The following is a 21,304-nucleotide window of genomic DNA, read 5'->3' on the forward strand; positions in this document are numbered from 1 at the left end:
GATGCAGGTTATTATCAAGATTTCACTTTGTTTTGTTTGACGCTTGTGCAAGTACTGCTTACATACTTTAAATAATTAATTAACCAACTGCATAACTAAATCAAACTGAGCCATACAAAGACCAAATATAAGAATGTATAATGAACCAAGGATCTTGAATTATCCAATACTGTGTAACTGAGACCTCCCTGCATGACACACCATTGCAAAATGTTGTCAGGTAACCAAGTTAAATAAGTGACCTGTCCTCTTGGGAAAACAGAAGAATCATTCGCTTACAAAGTGAATTCGCTAAACAGAGTTCCCACGTCTACTATTCATAGTACATGTATATTGAAAGAGTCTGCTTTCTATCCCAGATCTAAAGAGATCAACTGAGCACAAGGTAGTGACTTCAAATGTATCTGCTCTGTTCAGAAATGCACCATCCATTGTAAAACAAATGTTATTTAGAGGCTTCAATTTACTATCTGGAACAGAAATAGAATGGATGGTGTTAATTGAAGTATCTGAGTTGTCATTTTATGAATATTTTAGTTCCATTATAAATTACTCACTTGTTCAGATATGTCAGCTTTCCTCCCCCCACCCTTCTAAGCCCTAGAACATCTCTAGTCTAGTAAATAATTAAACGGTTATCAGAAAAAGTCAAAAGGAATTTGACATGAGAATATCTCATGATAGATAGTGTTAAAGTTAGCCACAAATAACGTGTCTCTTAATTAACTACTCTAGAAGAATCACCTGCCAGGGCCTGTCAGTGAAGACTTGGTCTCAACCCCCTCTCCACTTGTGATGCCGTGGTGTGGTCAGAGCCCCATCTCATAATTCTCATGTGAGACAGGGGGCTCGAAAAGTCTTTGTTTGGAAGGCCACTTGCTTAGACTATGTGGTCTCTGACTTCTACCCTCCTAAGTCTTCAAGACTTGGTCCAAAGACCATGCCGCTCATGAAAAACACAGCTATTAACTCTGCTAATCCCAGTTCGCCACTCTAGTCCTGCCCTCCAGGCCAGCTGAGCTAAAACAAGCCAGCAAAAAACTAAATAAAGATTTTTCCATATGTCAACAAAGGTGGCAAAAAACAAAAGAAGACAAGGACAGAAAAAATTCAGCCAAATGGGAAAGAACCCTGAGAGAAAAACCAACCAGTGATGGCTGAGAGAACTCAACTCTTTTATGTTCACAACTGTGAACATTCATAGATGAGTATTCACAAAATAAATTTTGAAAATAAAAATTTAAAAAGCATTCAAATAAATGAAGTGAAAATATGCTCTTAATAAATAAGTCTGCATTAATAAAAGCAAGTGGCTGGAAAGAATCCTGTGTCAGCTCTGATACACAACTGTTATACCACAGACAGCTTGAATGACTTTGCTAAAGATTTTTTTTTTTTTTTTTTTTTTTGGCGGTACGCGGGGCTCTCACCGCTGTGGCCTCTCCCATTGCGGAGCACAGGCTCCAGACGTGCAGGCTCAGCGGCCATGGCCCACGGGCCCGGCCGCTCCGCGGCACGTGGGATCCTCCCGGACCGAGGCACGAACCCGCGTCCCCTGCATCGGCAGGCGGACCCCCAACCACTGCGCCACCAGGGAAGCCCTAAAGATATTTTTTAATAAGATGCCCATTGGTCTGATTCTGGTGCTGTTGGAAAATAGCATAGGCAAGAGTTGTATATATATATCAGTATAAGCCAATGGTTCATCAAATCATTTAACAGCAACATGTTTTTGTGCAGTGTTACAAATACGGTGAAAACAATAGTATAGATGAGAACTTCTTTTATCTATCAATAAGCAATATAAAAAGACAAACTACACAGAATCTACTGTCCTGTCTCATGGAAACCCCCTAAGAATACATTGAGTTAGAGACTATTTATTGAACATCCAGCAACTATTCTATGCAACCAATCATGGTTTTGAAATTAAGAAGTCTTTTTTCTCCACTTCAATAACGTAAACTTCATAAAGGATCAGAAAATCTTAATCTATGGACAAATGGATTTGAGCCAAAATTTAGAGTATTTTATACCCAGCCATTTTTATTTTAAGGTTTCATCTTTTGTTGCAATCAGAAAGAAGTTGTACATTGTTTGGGATTTGGATGTTATTACAATACTTCTATTGGCAATTTCAATTTTTTCTTTAATATTTTTTCTTTTTTATCTTGTATTTAAAGCTCTACTTTTCACTTTTTTTCACCAGTCATAAGTTTCTTTCGAGTCATATTGAGATTTTATTGACATATGACATACATAAGTTTAAGGAGTACAATGTGATGATTTGATATACCTATATGTTGCAAAATGAATACCCAGTAAGGTTAGTTAACACCTCCATCCTCTCACATAATTACCATTCTGTGTGTGTGTGGTGATAACATTTAAAATCTACTCTCTTAACTTTCAAGTTTATAATAGAGTATTGTTAATTATAGTCACCATGCTGTACATTAGATCCCCAGGGTTTATTCAATTTATAGGTGGGAGTCTGTACCCTTTAACCAACATCTTCCCATTTCCCCCATCCCTCCACCCCTGGTAACCACCATTCTATTGCCTGTTTATATGATTTTGGCTTTTTAAGACTCCACATATAGGTGAGTGCATACAATGTTTGTCTTTCTCTGTCTGGCTTTTTTCATCTTGTATAATGCCCTCAAGTTGCATCCACGTTGTTGCAAAAGGCAGGATTCCCTTCTTTTCTATGGCTGAGTAGTATTTCAGTAGTATACATACACCACAGTTTCTTCATCCATTCATCTGTTGATGGACACTTAGTACTTTCCACTTTCTGGTGGGATTCGGTGACTGAGAATGATTCATTCTGACAAGAAGTTTGAGTAACAAGGAGAATCTGAGTTGGCACCAACACCCCAGTGCAAATAGATTAACAGCAGCCATATCTACCCACAGTGGACTCAGCCCGGGCTGCTCCCTATCTGTCTGTGATGTCTTAGAAGTCAAGTTCCATGGAGGCTTTAACACACTGTCTTCTCTGCAGTCACATTCCCATTCAAAGTGTGTATCAAGCATTAATGCTCTTTTCCCCGTGCTTGGTCCAATTAGACAGTGTTGCTCCAAACAATAAATGCTCATAAAAATGAGAAACATATTATATAGGAAGGTTATTATTGCCCTGTGGCCTAGACATTCGATTGGTCCACACATGTTTCCAATAGAATCTTTAATTAAGATGCCTTTCTTATCAATGTGCTTTAGCAATTACTTGTATTGATGATGGGCCATTATTTCCCTGGCAAGGTAATAGAGAATCTCACTGGGGTGTCTTAACAAGTCACTTCTAGAATACTTTCTGCCTTTTGATTCTTTTTCTGTGACAAATTTACCTAAATGACTTGGTACTTATCAACTCCTTTCTTAAATAAGAATGAATTGGAGCGTACACTTGAAAAATATTTAAGGATAAATGCAGTTGGGCTAAAGACTTCTATTCCTTAAGAACTCAGTAGAGCCATTCATTCATCCATTCATTCAGTCATTCAGCAGAAAAATGCTGAGGGCCTAATAAACATCAGTCATGGCGCTCGGATGTTGATGATAAGATTGTTTGTCTGCCGATGTTAAACTTCCAAGTTAAGGTGACAGATATGGGCCTGCTTGCATGGGACCCAGCCTGAGACTAAACAATAATAATGGGAAAAACTCATTTTTAGTGGAGGCACTAAGCAGTTTAGGGTCTGGCTGAGTCACCATGGCAAGAGACAAGGGCCCAGGCACGTACAAGTGAGGTCTACCAAGGAGGTCTGAGCCTGAAGTACAGGAGCTGTTGCTGTCTCTCAGGAGTATCCGTAGCACCAAGGGTGCTCCCATTCTACCAAATCAGCATGAGGAGACCACTGTGCTCAAGCTGTGCCAATACAGAGAAAAGAACCCAAAGCCTACCAGGAGCAGCTTTCAGCAGTAGATACCAGCAGGATGGAACCAGCTACACCTCAGAGGTCATTATCCCAGCAAAAGCGTAAGGTGACCAAACAAAGTCCTGAGAATGTATTTCCTCACCACCATGAGAAGGTAGTAAGTCCCTGTCCCACAACCACCTGTTCTGTTCGGGGTAAAATGGTTTGGTTTCTGAGGACTGGAGAAGAGTTTGAAAAAAAACACCATCTCCGTTAGACCAGGTTACGTAACGAAAATGTCCAGATTAGGGATTCGTTAATGATAACCCCCCAAAACTGATATTTGGTAGGTGGGCACTCATGAGAAAGATCATATAAGTAACAGGGAAATGTTAAAAACTGTGTTTCCTTTGCACTCCAGATGAAAGTCAGTCTGAGTGTTTTGGTGACCCGACTCCCTTTGCCTTTTGTACCCCCAGCAGCTGTGAAAGCAAATCTCTCTTGCTTTGAAAATGTGTAGGTACAGGAAAGCAGGATGTCCCATACCCAGTGCTCTGGGGGCAGCCAAATAGAGGAGTCTCTCTCTGCTTAACTTCCAAACCTCTTCCACAATTTACTTACAATTTACTTGCTGCCTCGTGAAGAATTGACTAAACAAGTTTTAAAATATTGTCTCTTGCCCCGTTCACACCAGCACCCATGGGACTGTAGACTCTTTTCCTCTGACATTTGAAAGCATTAAAACAGCTCCGGGGCTGAAGGAAACGTTTTCCCTGTAATCTCTGAAAAGTGTAGTTGCCAAGGAGACAGAGGCCATAGAGACCAGGTAAGAAAGCTTCTGCAGTACACTCACTTGGTTATTCAGTATAGAGGCAGGAAAGCAAGGGATGATTGGAGGGAAGAAACAGGGTTTCCCAGCATCTTATACCTAGAGTCTCTTTTTTTATGTAATCAGAGGAAACCCAAGCTTCAAAAATGGTAACGTTTTTTGAAAAAATTGCAATTTAGTCTCTGTGCCACCTTGATCTAGTATCACCAGGTTGAAATGCAAACACCATCCTCAGAACAGCTACTTTCCAGAGAAGAAGAGGTCTGAGAGGAGCAAGTTTTATATGATGAGAGGATAAATGACAGCCACCCAGCAAGACACTCTACTTTCAAGGAAGGACATAAAATCATCTCTCTATAGTGGAGCTAGGAAAGACGTGAAGTGAATACAATTCTGAGATTTAAAAAAAAGAGGTTGATGAGTAGATGGAACAAAAATATGAGAACAGTTCAAGTTTTTCAAAGTACATCCACCAAATCTCATGTGTACTTACTGAGTGGCTTCTGCTTGCTCATGTTCTTTTCATTCTACCATCAAAGAGTCTGTCAGAGTACGTGAAGGTGCAGGAAATCCCCTCAGAAAGCACCACAGGCTGTTCCTAGCTGACTTCTTTCTGATATTAGAGGGAGAAAAAAGAGGATTGCAAAGGAGCTGAGAGAAGATTCACTATCAGGCAATATTCTCAATTAGCCTAAATTTGACCATACTTTAATATGGGATGAACAAGACTGGATCTTTTGTCGAATGAATTCTAAATTGGGGCAAAGAAATTGATAGCATATTCTGACAGGTGGTTTTCTATATCAACCACTAACAGAGCCCTACTATTTTACCCTGTACAACTGAACTTAGCACATCAAGGTTTGAAGGCAGAAAAGACTCCTCGTCTTATCTGGCCTGCTTGAAATGCTTTCTCCTGACACAGTGAGTATTTTAAATCCAAGAAAACCGAAATTCCAGGACTTCCCTGGCAGTCCAGTGGTTAAGACTTTGCCTTCCAATGCAGGGGGTGAGGGTTCGATCCCTGGTCGGGGAGCTAAGATCCTACATGCCTTGCAGCCAAAAAACCAAAACCATTTTTAAAAAGAAGCAATATTGTAACAAATTCAATAAAGACTTTAAAAAATGGTCCACATCAAAAAAAAAAAAATCTTAAAAAAAAAGAGAAAGAAAACCAAAATGCCGAACTCACAAGAAAGGAGAATTCTACCTCCTGGCCATAAATTTATCGAACCAGAAGCCAGAAATGGTTGTCTTCATAACATACAGCCTTTTGTCCTTTTCTTTTCTTTTGACTCCAAACTTTTTAACTGATTAGCAAAGAATCATTCTAATAATTAGCTCATGAGGAATTCTGCGGTCATGCGACTATACCTATCAGAAGAACAAAATTTACTGAATACGAATTTCAGTCCCTTTTTAAGGTAAAAATCCAGCCACAATTCATAGGCATGCCATTACCTTTTTTTTTCTTTCTTTCTTTCTTTTTGGCCACACCATGCAGCATGCAGGATCTTAGCTCCCTGACCAGGGAGTGAACCCGTGTCCCCTGCATTGGGAGCGCAGAGTCTTAACCACTGGACTGCCAGGGAAGTCCCAGAATGCCATTATTATTTTTTTAATTTATTTTATTTATTTATATTTGGCTGCGTTGGGTCTTTGTTGCTGTGCGTGAGCTTTCTCTAGTTGTGGTGAGCAGGGGCTACTCTTCATTGTGGTGCACGGGCTTCTCATTGTGGTGGCTTCTCTTGTTGCAGAGCACAGGCTCTAGGAACACAGGCTTCAGTAGTTATGACACACAGGCTCAGTAGTTGTGGCTCACGGGCTTAGTTGCTCTGTGGCCTGCAGGATCTTCCTGCACCAGGGCTCAAAGCTGTGTCCCCTGTATTGGCAGGCAGATTCTTAACCACTGTGCTACCAGGGAAGTCCATCATTATTTTTAAATCAAACTGTTAAGCAGTAGAACCTGTAGTTGATATAATATATATTTTCTTGCCTATATTGCCCTCATAATTATTTATTCAATTAGAGTTCCAAAAGACATGGGTTTTGGGTTCCAAGGCTACAGTTGGTTTTCCTGAAAATCTGTGCACACAAGGGAATTATGAGTACAGTGGACACAAGGAAATCCTTGGATTTTTTTCTAGCAAGAATTAATGAAGCAGCAATAGGAAATAAGATTATACACATAGTAGACACTTAATTAAATCAATTAAGTAATGAGTAATTGATAAATATATATAAAAACAAGGCAGTTTTCCACCATGTGATTTTAGCTATTATATCACAAGGTTGTTTTGAAATTTTTTTAATGTATTAATTTTTTAAAAGAATTTTATCCTATATCATTAGCCTAGAAAATATCAATATGCTTTTTCCGTGAGGTAAATATGAAAACAGCCATGTTTATTCCAGTTCCTATAGGTAAAGGGCCACATGAAGAAGGTAAAATGACCCATAAAAGGCCATGGAAAGACTAAAATAATGACAATATTTTATACTTTGTATTAGGAATTAACATGGAGTAATATTTTTCCAATAGAATAATTCCAGAAGCAAAAGTTTTGGGTTAAGTGGGTAACTGAAACAATTTTAACATTTTGACTTCTGACCTCTGACTCTCCTGAAGGCTCTGTGGTCAGAGAAATTTAGACTTTTTTGCCCAAGATGTTGGCCCAATATAAGTGTTCCCATAATGTCAGGAATCCTTTTTACACAACATTCCCTTTCCCTCATATAGATCAGAATTTTTCAATTAAACTCCTATTTAATTTATCTCTTCCCTTTAGAATACTAAACGGGATATTGTTTTCTGATTCTTCTTAATTGTTCTCCTTTTTCTGATCCAAATCAATTGGAACATCATAACAGTTTCAAAATTAATTACACAATTTCCCCTCTGCTTGGATAGATACGTACGCATCTCAGAGTGTGATGCCTGCATTCACGTTACTAATTACCCACAAAACCCTTTAATGTCTGTGTGTCTGCACTGGCCCAAGTGAAACAGCCCACCTTTAGTTGGGAGTTGCTTTGTTTAGAAAAAAAAAAACAAAAAACCACGGTGGAAAGGCATTGAACAGAATCTACTCCACCTTTTGCCTTACCGGCTCAATTTGTGCTTTTTTTTTTTTTTTTTTGACTCTACTTTGCATAAAGAGAAGCCAAACATTTGACTCTAGAGACCAATTTTTTTCTGGAAGGGAATGCTGAACTGTTTCCATCCAATTAGGGAGGTAAGACCTGCCTTTCAATAGCCCTAAGATCTATAATGAGGGGAATCTAGAGTCACTGGAAATTACTCCAAAAGCCCCTCTTCATTGTTTCACTTTTTTTCCCTTGCATGAAGTGCAAAATCCATGAAAAATGAACTTTAAAGAGAAAACATTTTAGAGCATTTGGATCAATTTGAAATTTTTTGTTGATTTGTTTGTGTGAGACAGAACGTGGTTATCTAACAAACAAAGGAGAAAGAATATTTTGAGAAGTATTTTAGAGACAACAAGTCATTCTTTTTCATTGTCCCTAAAGTAAGTATCAAAGGGCTGCCTCAGAAGACTGGACAGCTTGTACCCTACACAAGTCCAGTGGGAACTGTATTCAGAGGTCTGTACACACAAGTCACTCTGTGGGGTTGTGCAACATGTAGCATGGTGCACAGATATTTGTCCAAATGAGGTTTGGGGGTGTTTTTTAATCTATTTTTTTCATGAGGACTTTATTATTTTAAGATGAGTCAAAAATTAATCTCCCCCAAGGGGAAAAATTATTCTTTGTAGCCCCCATACTATCTAGTTCTAGGTACTCTAGATAGTATAAATATAAATATTTGTTGAAAGAATAAATGATTGAGATACCATATCTTTGGTTTTCCTCTTTTTAGACTTTTTCCCAACTCCTGCAATCATTTTCTAACAAAGCACCTGAACATAAAATGTAGTGAGAGAAAGTAATAAAATTAGAAGACATTTTTGCAAGAGGCAATGTGGTAGGACTCCTCATTTTGAAATCTGAATTCTCTTTCTCAGTTGAAAGTCCTTTTTTGGGTGGAGGGGAAGAAGAGTCCTTGGCAAACTAGAGCACATGGTATTGATCAGTTGTTGACTAATTATAAATTTAGTTAACTCCCAAAGAACTCCCAAGCCAACCAGAAGGGTTATTTTAGTCTTCAAACAAATCCCTACCCCACTATCACCTTATGCTCAAACCAGAAGCTCTATAATGTTCCTCTGGTGCTATCAGCTCATTAATGCCTAATTTTCCAGTAACTGGGACATCATTTTCCAATTCCAATCAAGATGAGGTTTTAAGTGTAAATATGCTTCAGAAAAGCAACATGGATTTATGTTTATACTTCCAATAGCTGATAGTAGATTGTTCCCTAAGAATCTTGCATAAAAGATAAGAGGGAGAGAAATTAAGGCAATAGGTGCCTGATATGAGGGGATGGATGGATGAAAAGAAGGAAAGAGAAGATTCAGAAAAAAAAAAAGTCTAGAACATTAAAAATAGACTTGCTTTGCAGACTGTATTTTGCCTGCATTCAGTCTTTGTATCACAGAACGAACTCAAACCTGAAATAAGGCCACACAAACACCAAGAAAAAAATAAATTAAATAAACAAGTTTAATTAGGAATGAACCATTGGTATTCTACTTCTGCCAAGTATTTGGGTGGTTTCCCATAGTACACAGCTGTATCATTGCTATGAAATTGCTAAGTGTAGAAGGAAACTACCATTACCCATCCCACAATAATACACTCCTTTACAATTCTCCCAAAATGGGTACAAATGTCCTTTGAGTGTAATAACCTTCTCGTTCTTCATCAGACTTATAATTCTTCAGCCTCCAAAATAAATATTTGTGCTCACTCCTGAAACTTAGTACTCAGCCCAAGAAAAGAATTAATTAAAACTAGCCCAATAGATTGTCAATGAACAATATAGTTCATAAACCTGGGATAGAAAATCTATTTGTAACAGATGGCTGAGTTATAAAACTTTGTTTTTGTTGTTGTCATCATCTTAAACTTATATTTTGGACAATGATTGAGGAAAGTCAACAAAACGAACAGTAATTGAAAGCTTTCACCTACTCAAAAGGACTTTCCAGTTTTACCTCTATATATTTTAAATGACTATGTTATAGTTCATGCTACAAATCACAGGGGTTCAATATCTGCCAGAACCACTGATTATTCCTCTGAGCCTTGCAATCTTGAGAACCCATGATTAGGAGATGAGGAGAAGATGGCGGAAGAGTAAGACGCAGAGATCACCTTCCTCCCCACAGATACACCAGAAATACATCTACACGTGGAACAACTCCTACAGAACACCTACTGAACGCTGAGAAGACCTCAGACCTCCCAAAAGGCAAGAAACTCCCTACGTACCTGGGTAGGGCAAAAGAAAAAAGAAAAAACAGAGACAAAATGATAGGGACGGGACCTGCACCCGTGGGACGGAGCTGTGAAGGAGGGAAGGTTTCCACACACTAGGAAGCCCCTTCATGGGCGGAGACTGCGGGTGGCAGAGGCGGGGAGCTTCGGAGCCGCGGCGGAGAGCACAGCAACAGGGGTGTGGAGGGCAAAGCGGAGAGATTCCCGCACAGAGGATCAGGGCCGACCGGCACTCACCAGACCGAGAGGCTTGTCTGCTCACCCGCCAGGCAGGGCGGGGCTGGGAGCTGAGGCTCTGGCTTCGGTCAGAGCGCAGGGAGAAGACTGGGGTTGGCGGTGTGAACACAGCCTGCAGGGGGCTAGTGTGCCACGGATAGCTGGGAGGGAGTCCAGGGAAAAGTCTGGAACTGCCGAAGAGGCAAGAGACTTTTTCTTGCCTCTTTGTTTCCTCGTGCGAGGGGAGAGGGGATTAAGAGCGCTGCTTAAAGGAGCTCCAGAGACGGGCGCGAGCCACGGCTAAAAGCGCGGTCCCCAGAGACGGGCATGAGATGCTAAGGCTGCTGCTGCCGCCACCAAGAAGCCTGTGTGTGAGCACAGGTCACTATCCACACCCCTTACGGGAAGCCTGTGCAGCCCGCCACTGCCGGGGTCCCGGGATCCAGAGTCAACTCCTCCGGAAGAACGCACGGCACGCCTCAGGCTGGTGCAACGTCCCGCCGGCCTCTGCCTCCACAGGCTCGCCCCGCACTCCGTACCCCTACCTCCCCCCAGCCTGAGTGAGCCAGAGCCCCTGAATCAGCGGCTCCTTTAACCCCGTCCTGTCTGAGCGAAGAGCAGACACCCTCCGGTGACCTACACGCAGAGGCGGGGCCAAATCCAAAGCTGAGCCCCTGGGAGCTGTGAGAACAAAGAAGAGAAAGAGAAATCTCTCCCAGCAGCCTCAGAAGCAGCGGATTAAAGCTCCACAATCAACTTGATGTACCTGCATCTGTGGAATACATGAATAGACAACGAATCATCCCTAATTGAGGAGGTGGACGTTGAGAGCAAGATTTATGATTTTTTTCCTCTTTTCCTCTTTTTGTGAGTGTGTATGTGTATGCTTCTGTGTGAGATTTTGTCTGTATAGCTTTGCTTCCACCATTTGTCCGAGGGTTCTATCCGTCCATTTTGTTTTTGTTTTTTTTTCTTAATATTTTTTATTTTAATAACTTTATTTTATTTTATCTTACTTTATTTTATCTTCTTTCTTCCTTCCTTCCTTCATTCCTTTCTTTCTTTCTTTCTTTCTTTCTTTCTTTCTTTCTTCCTTCCTTTCTTTCTTCTTTTTCTACCTTTTATTCTGAGCCGTGTGGATGAAAGACTCTTGATGCTGCAGCCAGGAGTCAGTGCTGTGCCTCTGAGGTGGGAGAGCCAACTTCAGGACACTGGTCCACAAGAGACCTCCCAGCTCCACATAATATCAAATGGCGAAAATCTCCCAGAGGTCTCCATCTCAATGCCAGCACCCAGCTTCACTCAACGACCAGCAAGCTACAGTGCTGGACCCTATGCCAAACAACTAGCAAGACAGGAACACAACATGACCCATTAGCAGAGAGGCTGCCTAAAATCATAATAAGTCCACAGACACCCCAAAACACACCACCAGACGTGGACCTGCCCACCAGAAAGACAAGATCCAGCCTCACCCACCAGAACACAGGCACTAGTCCCCTCCACTAGGAAGCCTACACAACCCACTGAACCAACTTTAGCCACTGGGGACAGACACCAAAAACAACGGGAACTATGAACCTGCAGCCTACAAAAAGGAGACCCCAAACACAGTAAGATAAGCAAAATGAGAAGACAGAAAAACACACAGCAGATGAAGGAGCAAGATAAAACCCATGAGATCTAGCAAACTAAGAGGAAATAGGCAGTCTACCTGAAAAAGAATTCAGAATAATGAGAGTAAAGATGATTCAAAATCTTGGAAATAGAATAAACAAAATGCAAGAAACATTTAACAAGGACCTAGAAGAAATAAAGATGAAACAAGCAATGATGAACAACAAAATAAATGAAATTAAAAATACTCTAGATGGGATCAATAGCAGAATAACGGAGGATAAGTGACCCAGAAGGTAAAATAGTGGAAATAACTACTGCAGAGCAGAATAAAGAAAAAAGAATGAAAAGAACTGAGGACAGTCTCAGAGACCTCTGGGACAACATTAAATGCACCAACATTCGAATTATAGGGGTTCCAGCAGAAGAGAAAAAGAAAAGGACTGAGAAAATATTTGAAGAGATTATAGTTGAAAACTTCCCTAATATGGGAAAGGAAATAGTTAATCAAGTCCAGGAAGCACAGAGAGTCCCATATAGGATAAATCAGAGGAGAAATACACCAAGACACATATTAATCAAACTGTCAAAAATTAAATACAAAGAAAACATATTAAAAGCAGCAAGCAAAAAACAACAAATAACACACAAGGGAATCCCCATAAGATTAACAGCACATCTTTCAGCAGAAACTCTGCAAGCCAGAAGGGACTGGCAGGACATATTTAAAGTGATGAAGGAGAAAAACCTACAACCAATATTACTCTACCCAGCAAGGATCTCATTCAGATTTGATGGAGAAATTAAAACCTTTACAGACAAGCAAAAGCTGAGAGAGTTAAGTACCACCAAACCAGCTTTACAACAAATGCTAAAGGAACTTCTCTAGGCAAGAAATACAAGAGAAGGAAAAGACCTACAATAATGAACCCAAAACAATTAAGAAAATGGGAATAGGAATATACATATCGATAATTACCTTAAATGTAAATGGACTAAATGCTCCCTCCAAAAGACACAGATTGGCTGAGTGGATACAAAAACAAGACCCGTATATATGCTGTGTACAAGAGACCCACTTCAGACCTAGAGACACATACAGACTGAAAGTAAGGGAATGGAAAAAGATATTCCATGCAAATGGAAACCAAAAGAAAGCTGGAGTAGCAATTCTCATATCAGACAAAATAGACTTTATAATAAAGACTATGAGAAGAGACAAAGAAGGACACTACATAATGATCAAGGGATCAATCCAAGAAGAAGATATAACAATTGTAAATATTTATGCACCCAACATAGGAGCACCTCAATACATAAGGCAAATACTAACAGCCATAAAAGGGGAAATTGACGGCAACACATGCATAGTAGGGGACTTTAACACTCCACTTTCACCAATGGACAGAACATCCAAAATGAAAATACATAAGGAAACACAAGCTTCAAATGATACATTAAACAAGATGGACTTAATTGATATTTATAGGACATTCCATCCAAAAACAACAGAATAAACATTTTTCTCAAGTGCTCATGGAACATTCTCCAGGATAGATCATATCTTGGGTCACAAATCAAGCCTTGATAAATTTAAGAAAATTGAAATTGTATCAAGTATCTTTTCCAACCACAATGCTATGAGACTAGATATCAATTACAGGAAAAGATCTGTAAAAAATACAAACACATGGAGGCAAAACAATACAATACATAATAACGAAGTGATCACTGAAGAAATCAAAGAGGAAATAAAAAAATACCTAGAAACAAATGACAATGGAGACACAGCAACCCAAAACCTATGGGATGCAGCAAAAGCATTTCTAAGAGGGAAGTTTATAGCAATACAATCCTACCTTAAGAAACAGGAAACATCTCAAATAAACGACCTAACCTTGCACCTAAAGCAATTAGAGAAAGAAGAACAAAAAAAAAACCCAAAGTTAGCAGAAGGAAATAAATCATAAAAATCATATCAGAAATAAATGAAAAAGAAATGAAGGAAATGATAACAAAGATCAATAAAACTAAAAGCTGGTTCTTTGAGAAGATAAACAAAATTGATAAACCATTAGCCAGACTCATCAAGAAAAAAAGGGAGAAGACTCAATAGAATTAGAAATGGAAAAGGAGAAGTAAAACTGACACTGCAGAAACACAAAAGATCATGAGAGATTACTACAAGCAACTCTATGCCAATAAAATGGACAACCTGGAAGAAATGGACAAATTCTTAGAAGTGCACAACCTGCCAAGACTGAATCATAGAAAATATGAACAGACCAATCACAAGCACTGAAATTGAAAATGTGATTAAAAATCTTCCAACAAACAAAAGCCCAGGATCAGATGGCTTCACAGGCGAATTTTATCAAACATTTAGAGAAGAGCTAACACCTATCCTTCTCAAACTCTTCTAAAATATAGCAGAGGGAGGAACACTCCCAAACTCATTCTACGAGGCCACCATCACCCTGATACCAAAACTAGACAAGGATGTCACAAAGAAAGAAAACTACAGGCCAATATCACGGATGAACATAGATGCAAAAATCCTCAACAAAATACTAGCAAACATAATCCAACAGCACATTAAAAGGATCATGCACCATGACCAAGCGGGGTTTATTCCAGGAATACAAGAATTCTTCAATATACGCTATTCAATCAACGTGATACACCATATTAACAAAATGAAGGAGAAAAACCATATGTTCATCTCAAAGGATGAAGAGAAAGCTTTCGACAAAATTCAACACGCATTTATGATAAAAACCCTGCAGAAAGTAGGCACTGAGGGAATTTCCTCAACATAATAGAGGCCATATATGACAAACCCAGAGCCAACATCGTCCTCAATGGTGAAAAACTGAAAACATTTCCATTAAGATCAGGAACAAGACAAGGTTGCCCACTCTCACCACTCTTATTCAACATAGTTTTGGAAGTTTTAGCCACAGCAGTAAGAGAAGAAAAGGAAATAAAAGGAATCTAACTCATAAAAGAAGAAGTAAAGCTGTCACTGTTTGCAGATGACATGATATTATACATAGAGAATCCTAAAAATGCTACCAGAAAACTACTAGAGCTAATCAATGAATTTCGTCAAGTAGCAGGATACAAAATTAATGCACCAAAATCTCTGGCATTCCTATACACTAATGATGAAAAATCTGAAAGTGAAATCAAGAAAACACACCCATTTACCACTGCAACAAAAAGAATAAAATATCTAGGAATAAACCTACCTAAGGAGACAAAATACCTGTATGCAGAAAATTGTAAGACACTGATGAAAGCAATTAAAGATGATACAAATAGATGGAGAGATATACCATGTTCTTGGATTGGAAGAATCAATATTGTGAAAATGACTCTACTACCCAAAGCAATCTACAGATTCAATGCAATCCCTATCAAACTACCACTGGCATTTTTCACAGAACTAGAACAAAAAATTTCACAATTTGTATGGAAACACAAAAGTCCCCGAATAGCCAAAGCAATCTTGAGAACGAAAAATGGAGCTGGAGGAATCAGGCTCCCTGACTTCAGACTATACTACAAAGCTACAGTATACTACAAAGCTTCAGACTATACTACAAAGCTACAGACTATACTACAGACAGTATGGTACTGGCACAAAAAACAGAAAGATAGATCAATGGAACAGGTTAGAAAGCCCAGAGATAAACCCACGCACATATGGTCACCTTATCTTTGATAAAGGAGGCAAGAATACACTGGAGAAAGGACAGCCTCTTCAATAAGTGGTGCTAGAAAAACTGGACAAGTACATGTAAAAGTATGAGATTAGATCACTCCCTAACACCATACACAAAAATAAGCTCAAAATGGATTAAAGACCTAAATGTAAGGCCAGAGACTATCAAACTCTTAGTGGAAAACATAGGCAGAACACTCTATGACATAAATCACAGCAAGATCCTTTTGGCCCACCTCCTAGAGAAATGGAAATAAAAACAATAATAAACAAATGGGACCTAATGAAACTTCAAAGCTTTTGCACAGCAAAGGAAACCATAAACAAGACCAAAAGACAACCCTCAGAATGGGAGAAAATATTTGCAAATGAAGCAATTGACAAAGGCTAATCTCCAAAATTTATAAGCAGCTCATGCAGCCCAATAACAAAAAAACAGACAACCCATTCCAAAAATGGGCAGAAGACCTAAATATACATTTCTCCAAAGAAGATATACAGACTGCCAACAAACACATGAAAGAATGCTCAACATCATTAATCATTAGAGAAATGCAAATCAAAACTACAATGAGATATCATCTCACACCTGTCAGAATGGCCATCATCAAAAAACCTAGAAACAATAAATGCTGGAGAGGGTGTGGAGAAAAAGGAACAACACTCTTGCACTGCTGGTGGGAATGTGAATTGGTACAGCCACTGTGGAGAACAGTATGGAGGTTCCTTTAAAAACTACAAATAGAACTACCATATGACCCAGTAATCCCACTACTGGGCATTTACCCTGAGAAAACCATAATTCAAAAGGAGTCATGTACCAAAATGTTCATTGCAGCTCTATTTACAATAACCTGGAGATGGAAACAACCTAAGTGCCCATCATCGGATGAATGGATAAAGAAAATGTGCCACATATATACAATGGAATATTAGCCATAAAAAGAAACAAAATTGAGCTATTTGTAATGAGGTGGATGGACCTAGAGTCTGTCATACAGAGTGAAGTAAGTCAGAAAGAGAAAGACAAATACCGTATGCTAACACATATATATGGAGTTTAAGAAAAAATAATGTCATGAAGAACCTAGGGGTAAGACGGGAATAAAGACACAGACGTACTAGAGAATGGACTTGAGGATATGGGGAGGGGGAAGGGTAAGCTGTGACAAAGCGAGAGAGTGGCATGGGCATATATACACTACCAAACGTAAGGTAGATAGCTAGTAGGAAGCAGCCGCATAGCACAGGGAGATCAGCTCGGTGCTTTGTGACCGCCTGGAGGGGTGGGATAGGAAGGGTGGGAGGGGGGTAGATGCAAGAGGGAAGAGACATGGGAACATATGTATATGTTTAACTGATTCACTTTGTTATAAAGCAGAAACTAACGCACCATTGTAAAGCAATTATACTCCAATAAAGATGTAAAAAAAAATAAATAAATAAAAGAGCCCATGACTAGAATAGACCCCCTAATAAGAGTGTCTCCTGGTTTCTTCTCTTCAAAGTGTGGTCTATGAACCAGCAACCTGTGCACCACCTGGAAGCTTGTTAAAAATTCAGATTCCCTGGGCCACACCCCATTGTTGGTCAATCTAAGTTTTATCAAGAAGGATCAAGAACAGTTAGAAATCAAAGTTGTGCCCAAAAGGGAGTGGAAAAGGAGCAGCTGTCGGGGGAGAGAACATGCAAAGGCCATGGTGGAAATTTTTCAACTCTGAAGTCCTTCAGGGTCTCTCACGTTACTAAGGCTGAGTTCTGAGGTAGGGTCTTGCCTTTTCTATTTGGTTTAGTTGTTGTTTTGTTTGTTGGCTTGTTTTTTAACTTTTTATTTTATATTGGACTACAGTTGATTAACAATGTTGTGTTACTTTCAGGTGTCCAGCCAAGTGATTCAGTTATACATATACATGTATCTATTCTTTTCCAAATGCTTTTCCCATTTGTGTTGTTACATAATATTGAGCAGAGCTCCCTGTGCTATACAGTAAGTCCTTGTATGGAGTTCCCTAGTGGGCCAGTGGTTAGAACTCCACAATTTCACTGCCGAGGGCACAGGTTTAATCCCTGGTTATGGAACTAACATCCCACAAGCTGAGCAGTGTGCATGCCCCCCACCCCCCAAAAAAGTTTGTTTTTATTTAGATAATTTGACCTGCCCCAGCTAGACTTTTGACCCTAGGAGTCAGAGAAGCCTATCACGGGAATCGAAGGAAGGTGAGTTCCGAGGAAGAAAAAATTTAAGTGCTATGACGGAAGCAAAAAGGATTTTCATTAGAAGATTCATGCTGCATGATAGGTGCTCAATGAATAGTCGCTAATATTCCACTTGCCAGCAATAACATTACACTTTCTGAAAGAAAAGAGGCTAAAAAAAAAAAATAGATTTCCATCCATTAAGTATCTACTATGTTCCAAACACTGTACTGGACATTTTTAATTCTTTTTAAAAATTCTATTTATTTGTAAGAAGTGGCCCCATTGAATGTTCTTGCCTGTTTGAACTCCACTGTACCACATGCTGTATTCCTTTGACCAGAATGGGGCAGGTCAGCCCCTCAGTGGGGTACCTGGCCTGCCTGCCCCCTTGGCTTTGTCCTGATCACTGCAGCTACATTCTCCATGTTTGTATAACTTCTTATCCGTAGCACTCTCCACTTCTAGTGCTAATCTTGTGTGTTAAAATAAAATAGCAAATATGCTGAGTGGAGCACACAGTACAAAATGATACTTGTAATGTCAAGCACTTTCCAAAGTGTATAATATTTGCATTAGGTCATCAAATATATTCCCTACTGTGGAAGAGAGCTTTTGTTCTCTGCTTTCCCCTAACATGTTTCATCTCTCACAAGTGAAAATATCCTTATCTCTACTAAGCCATTCTTATGTAATCTTCTCCCTGCATCTGTTACTATTCATAGGGGAAAATAATATCACTCTATATGAGCAGAGATAAATCCTAAGCAAAACATATTACAACTGCATTTGTCTGGAGCAGTGTTCCCTGTAAACATGGAGGGTGCAAGCCTTCAAATTCCTTCATTGTTTACAGGTCCAAAAGTAGGATTCCTACTAGAATCAGGATGCTCAAAATTGAAAATTAAAAGGCACACTCTGAGTCTAGCTGGATATCTTCCACCATGCTACTTTGAAGAATATATAAAAGAGAAGGGAAAGGCAGGTGGTACATTTTTAACTGGCAGCTGAACATTTGCTTGGCTTAAAGTCAAATGAAATAACATAATGCTAACTGACTGGTATACTTTTCCCTGATCCCTTTAAATTCCTCTTTCTCAAATTCTTTGTGACATTTAAATATCCTACAAATTAATCAATGTTATGAAACAATGAGATGGTTGTGAATGAAGACAGTTAGCAGCAATAATCGTAATAAGATGGCAACCTTTTCCTGAGTATTTAGGATGTCCTTTGACTTTACCTGAATCATCATCCGGTCTCATGAAAACTTTAAGAGATATAATAGTACTCCCATTTTATAGATGAAGAAACTGAGGCTGAGAGAAATGAAACGATTTGCCCAAGGTCCCAGAGATAAATAGAGGGAAGACAAATTCAAACTCAGTTTTGTCTGTTTGTATGTTTGTTTTGCTCCAAAGCCAATGTTCTCTTTACCTTGGTCCCCAATAATCAGGTTATCTACAGCCTTTTTCCTTATTTCTATATCTCTATAGAGCGCTCCCTAAAACTTTTTCAGGTTTTCTTGCTGGGAAGAAACGCCAATGAGAATACCACTGGGAAAGGACTCTTTCCAACTCCGCTGTTCACAGGCTGGCTCCCACGTGATTGGTGCTCAGTCAGCGTTAAATAATAACAGTTCAAACCCCGTAATGATCAAGCCGGAAGTGCCTCCCTCTTTATACTTTTTAATGACTTCATAAGGTTCTTTTCTGTTAATTGTCTAATCACAAATTTCAGTTAGTGCTATTTACATGCTCTTTTTCAACTTTTGAATACAGACATTTCTATTTTGCCAAGCTTTTGGAAATGCCAAATTAGAAACAAGCTCATTGTCTTCCACACAACTTTTGCAGTGTGAAGAATGAAAAATGCCACCAGAGTGCCTGCGTGCCTAAGAGGGAAAAAGAAAGGGAAAGAATCCATGTTAAGTCATCTGAAGAACGCCACCTTAGATGAAATGCTTCAAAGGTGGAAAGCTGTTCTTTCCATATTGAAAAACACCCGCCATGCCACCTGAAGAGCACTAACAGACAAACCAAGGTAGAAACTCCAGGGGAAGCAAGGGGTCATTGAATGACATAAAACTGGCAGCCTTTTGTGCAGGGGTGAGTGAGTGAGTGACTTGCTCTTTAAAGGAATAATCAGTCTCCGGCACTAAAATGTGAGATTAGAAAACAAAAATTTCACCTTGCCCTGGAGGGTTAAGAGGAAGATACGTACATGAAGTTTGAGCTTGGTGTTGTCACTATTTTATGATAAACCATCTGTACAGACACTATCACAGAAAGCATTAGACAGGCTCTCTGCCCGAAAACATTTGAACTGGAAGTTCACCTCCAGGAAGTTGAATTCTTTTTTTTTTAATTGAAGTATAGTTGATATACAATGTTTTAGGTGTACGGCAAAGTGATTCAGTTATACATACACCTATATATCTATTATTTTTCAGATTCTTTTCCATTATAGTTTATTATAAGGTATTGAATAGAGTTCCCTGTGCTATACAGGTTTTTGTTGTTTATCTATTTTATATAGTGTGCCTGTTAATTCCAAATTGCAAATTTGTCCCTCCCCCTGAAGTTGAATTCTTGAACCGTCACCCAAACTGAGAAATGTATGTCCTTCTCACAAAACCTTTCTGATGTTTTGGGAAATTCAAACATGAAGATGACAGGGAATTCCCTGGCGGTACTGTGGTTAGGACTCCGTGCTTTCACTGCAGAGGGCTTGGGTTCAATAGCCGGCTGGAAAACTAAGATCCCAAAGGCTTCGCAGCCAAAAAAAAGGCAAATCATTTACTCCCAATGGCTACTAATTATACAAACTTTGCTACTGTTTACAACGGCATAGGTACTCAGGGTATGAAAAGCCTTAAAAGAAAGCTTAAGGAAATCCAACAGAAAGCCTTCAATATGTATTGTCAAAGGTGATTCCATTTGTTTCTGAGGATGCCTTTGAGCTCTTAAACCTAGCAATATCCAAGGAGTAAAGGGATTATTAGATGAATAAGAAGGGAGTAAAAGATATGAAACAGAGGCTTACAACTGGCCAGGCCCTCTGAAAACTTTTATTTGGCTCACGCAATGCTTCTTAACATTTTATATATTTTTCCCCACACTTAAAAGTTAGAAAATTCTACGTAAAATCCAGATTAGACCTCCTTTAAATAGCAGAAGATCTGGAAAAGTTAGCACATGGTTCCCCAGGGCAGTAAGCAGCTGGGCTGAGAACGGTTTGCTCCCCCCTTCCACTTCCGTAGAAAGGGCCCCTGTTCTTCAGTTTTTCACAACTCCCTGGAAACAACACCCAACCTGGTTGATTTATTTCTATGATCTCTCTGGCTCCTGTGAGCATTTAAGCATTTACAATCTTTGTTCCAAGCATTAGTGAGGGAATACAAGTGGTGTGTATCTGAGAACTCTTTGACTTAAAGATTTTAGGGTATTTATT

General features: G+C 39.3%; 1 pseudogene; it reads right to left on the reverse strand.

Moving 5' to 3' along the window:
- The window catches only part of LOC113609340 (actin-104-like), a 189,206-nt pseudogene that overhangs the window by 39,272 nt on the left and 128,630 nt on the right, over positions 1 to 21,304 (reverse strand).

Source organism: Aethalodelphis obliquidens, unplaced genomic scaffold (genome assembly GCF_003676395.1).
Source record: "Aethalodelphis obliquidens isolate GAN/ISIS:26980383/991018 unplaced genomic scaffold, ASM367639v1 scaffold56, whole genome shotgun sequence".
Lineage (NCBI taxonomy): Eukaryota > Metazoa > Chordata > Mammalia > Artiodactyla > Delphinidae > Aethalodelphis > Aethalodelphis obliquidens.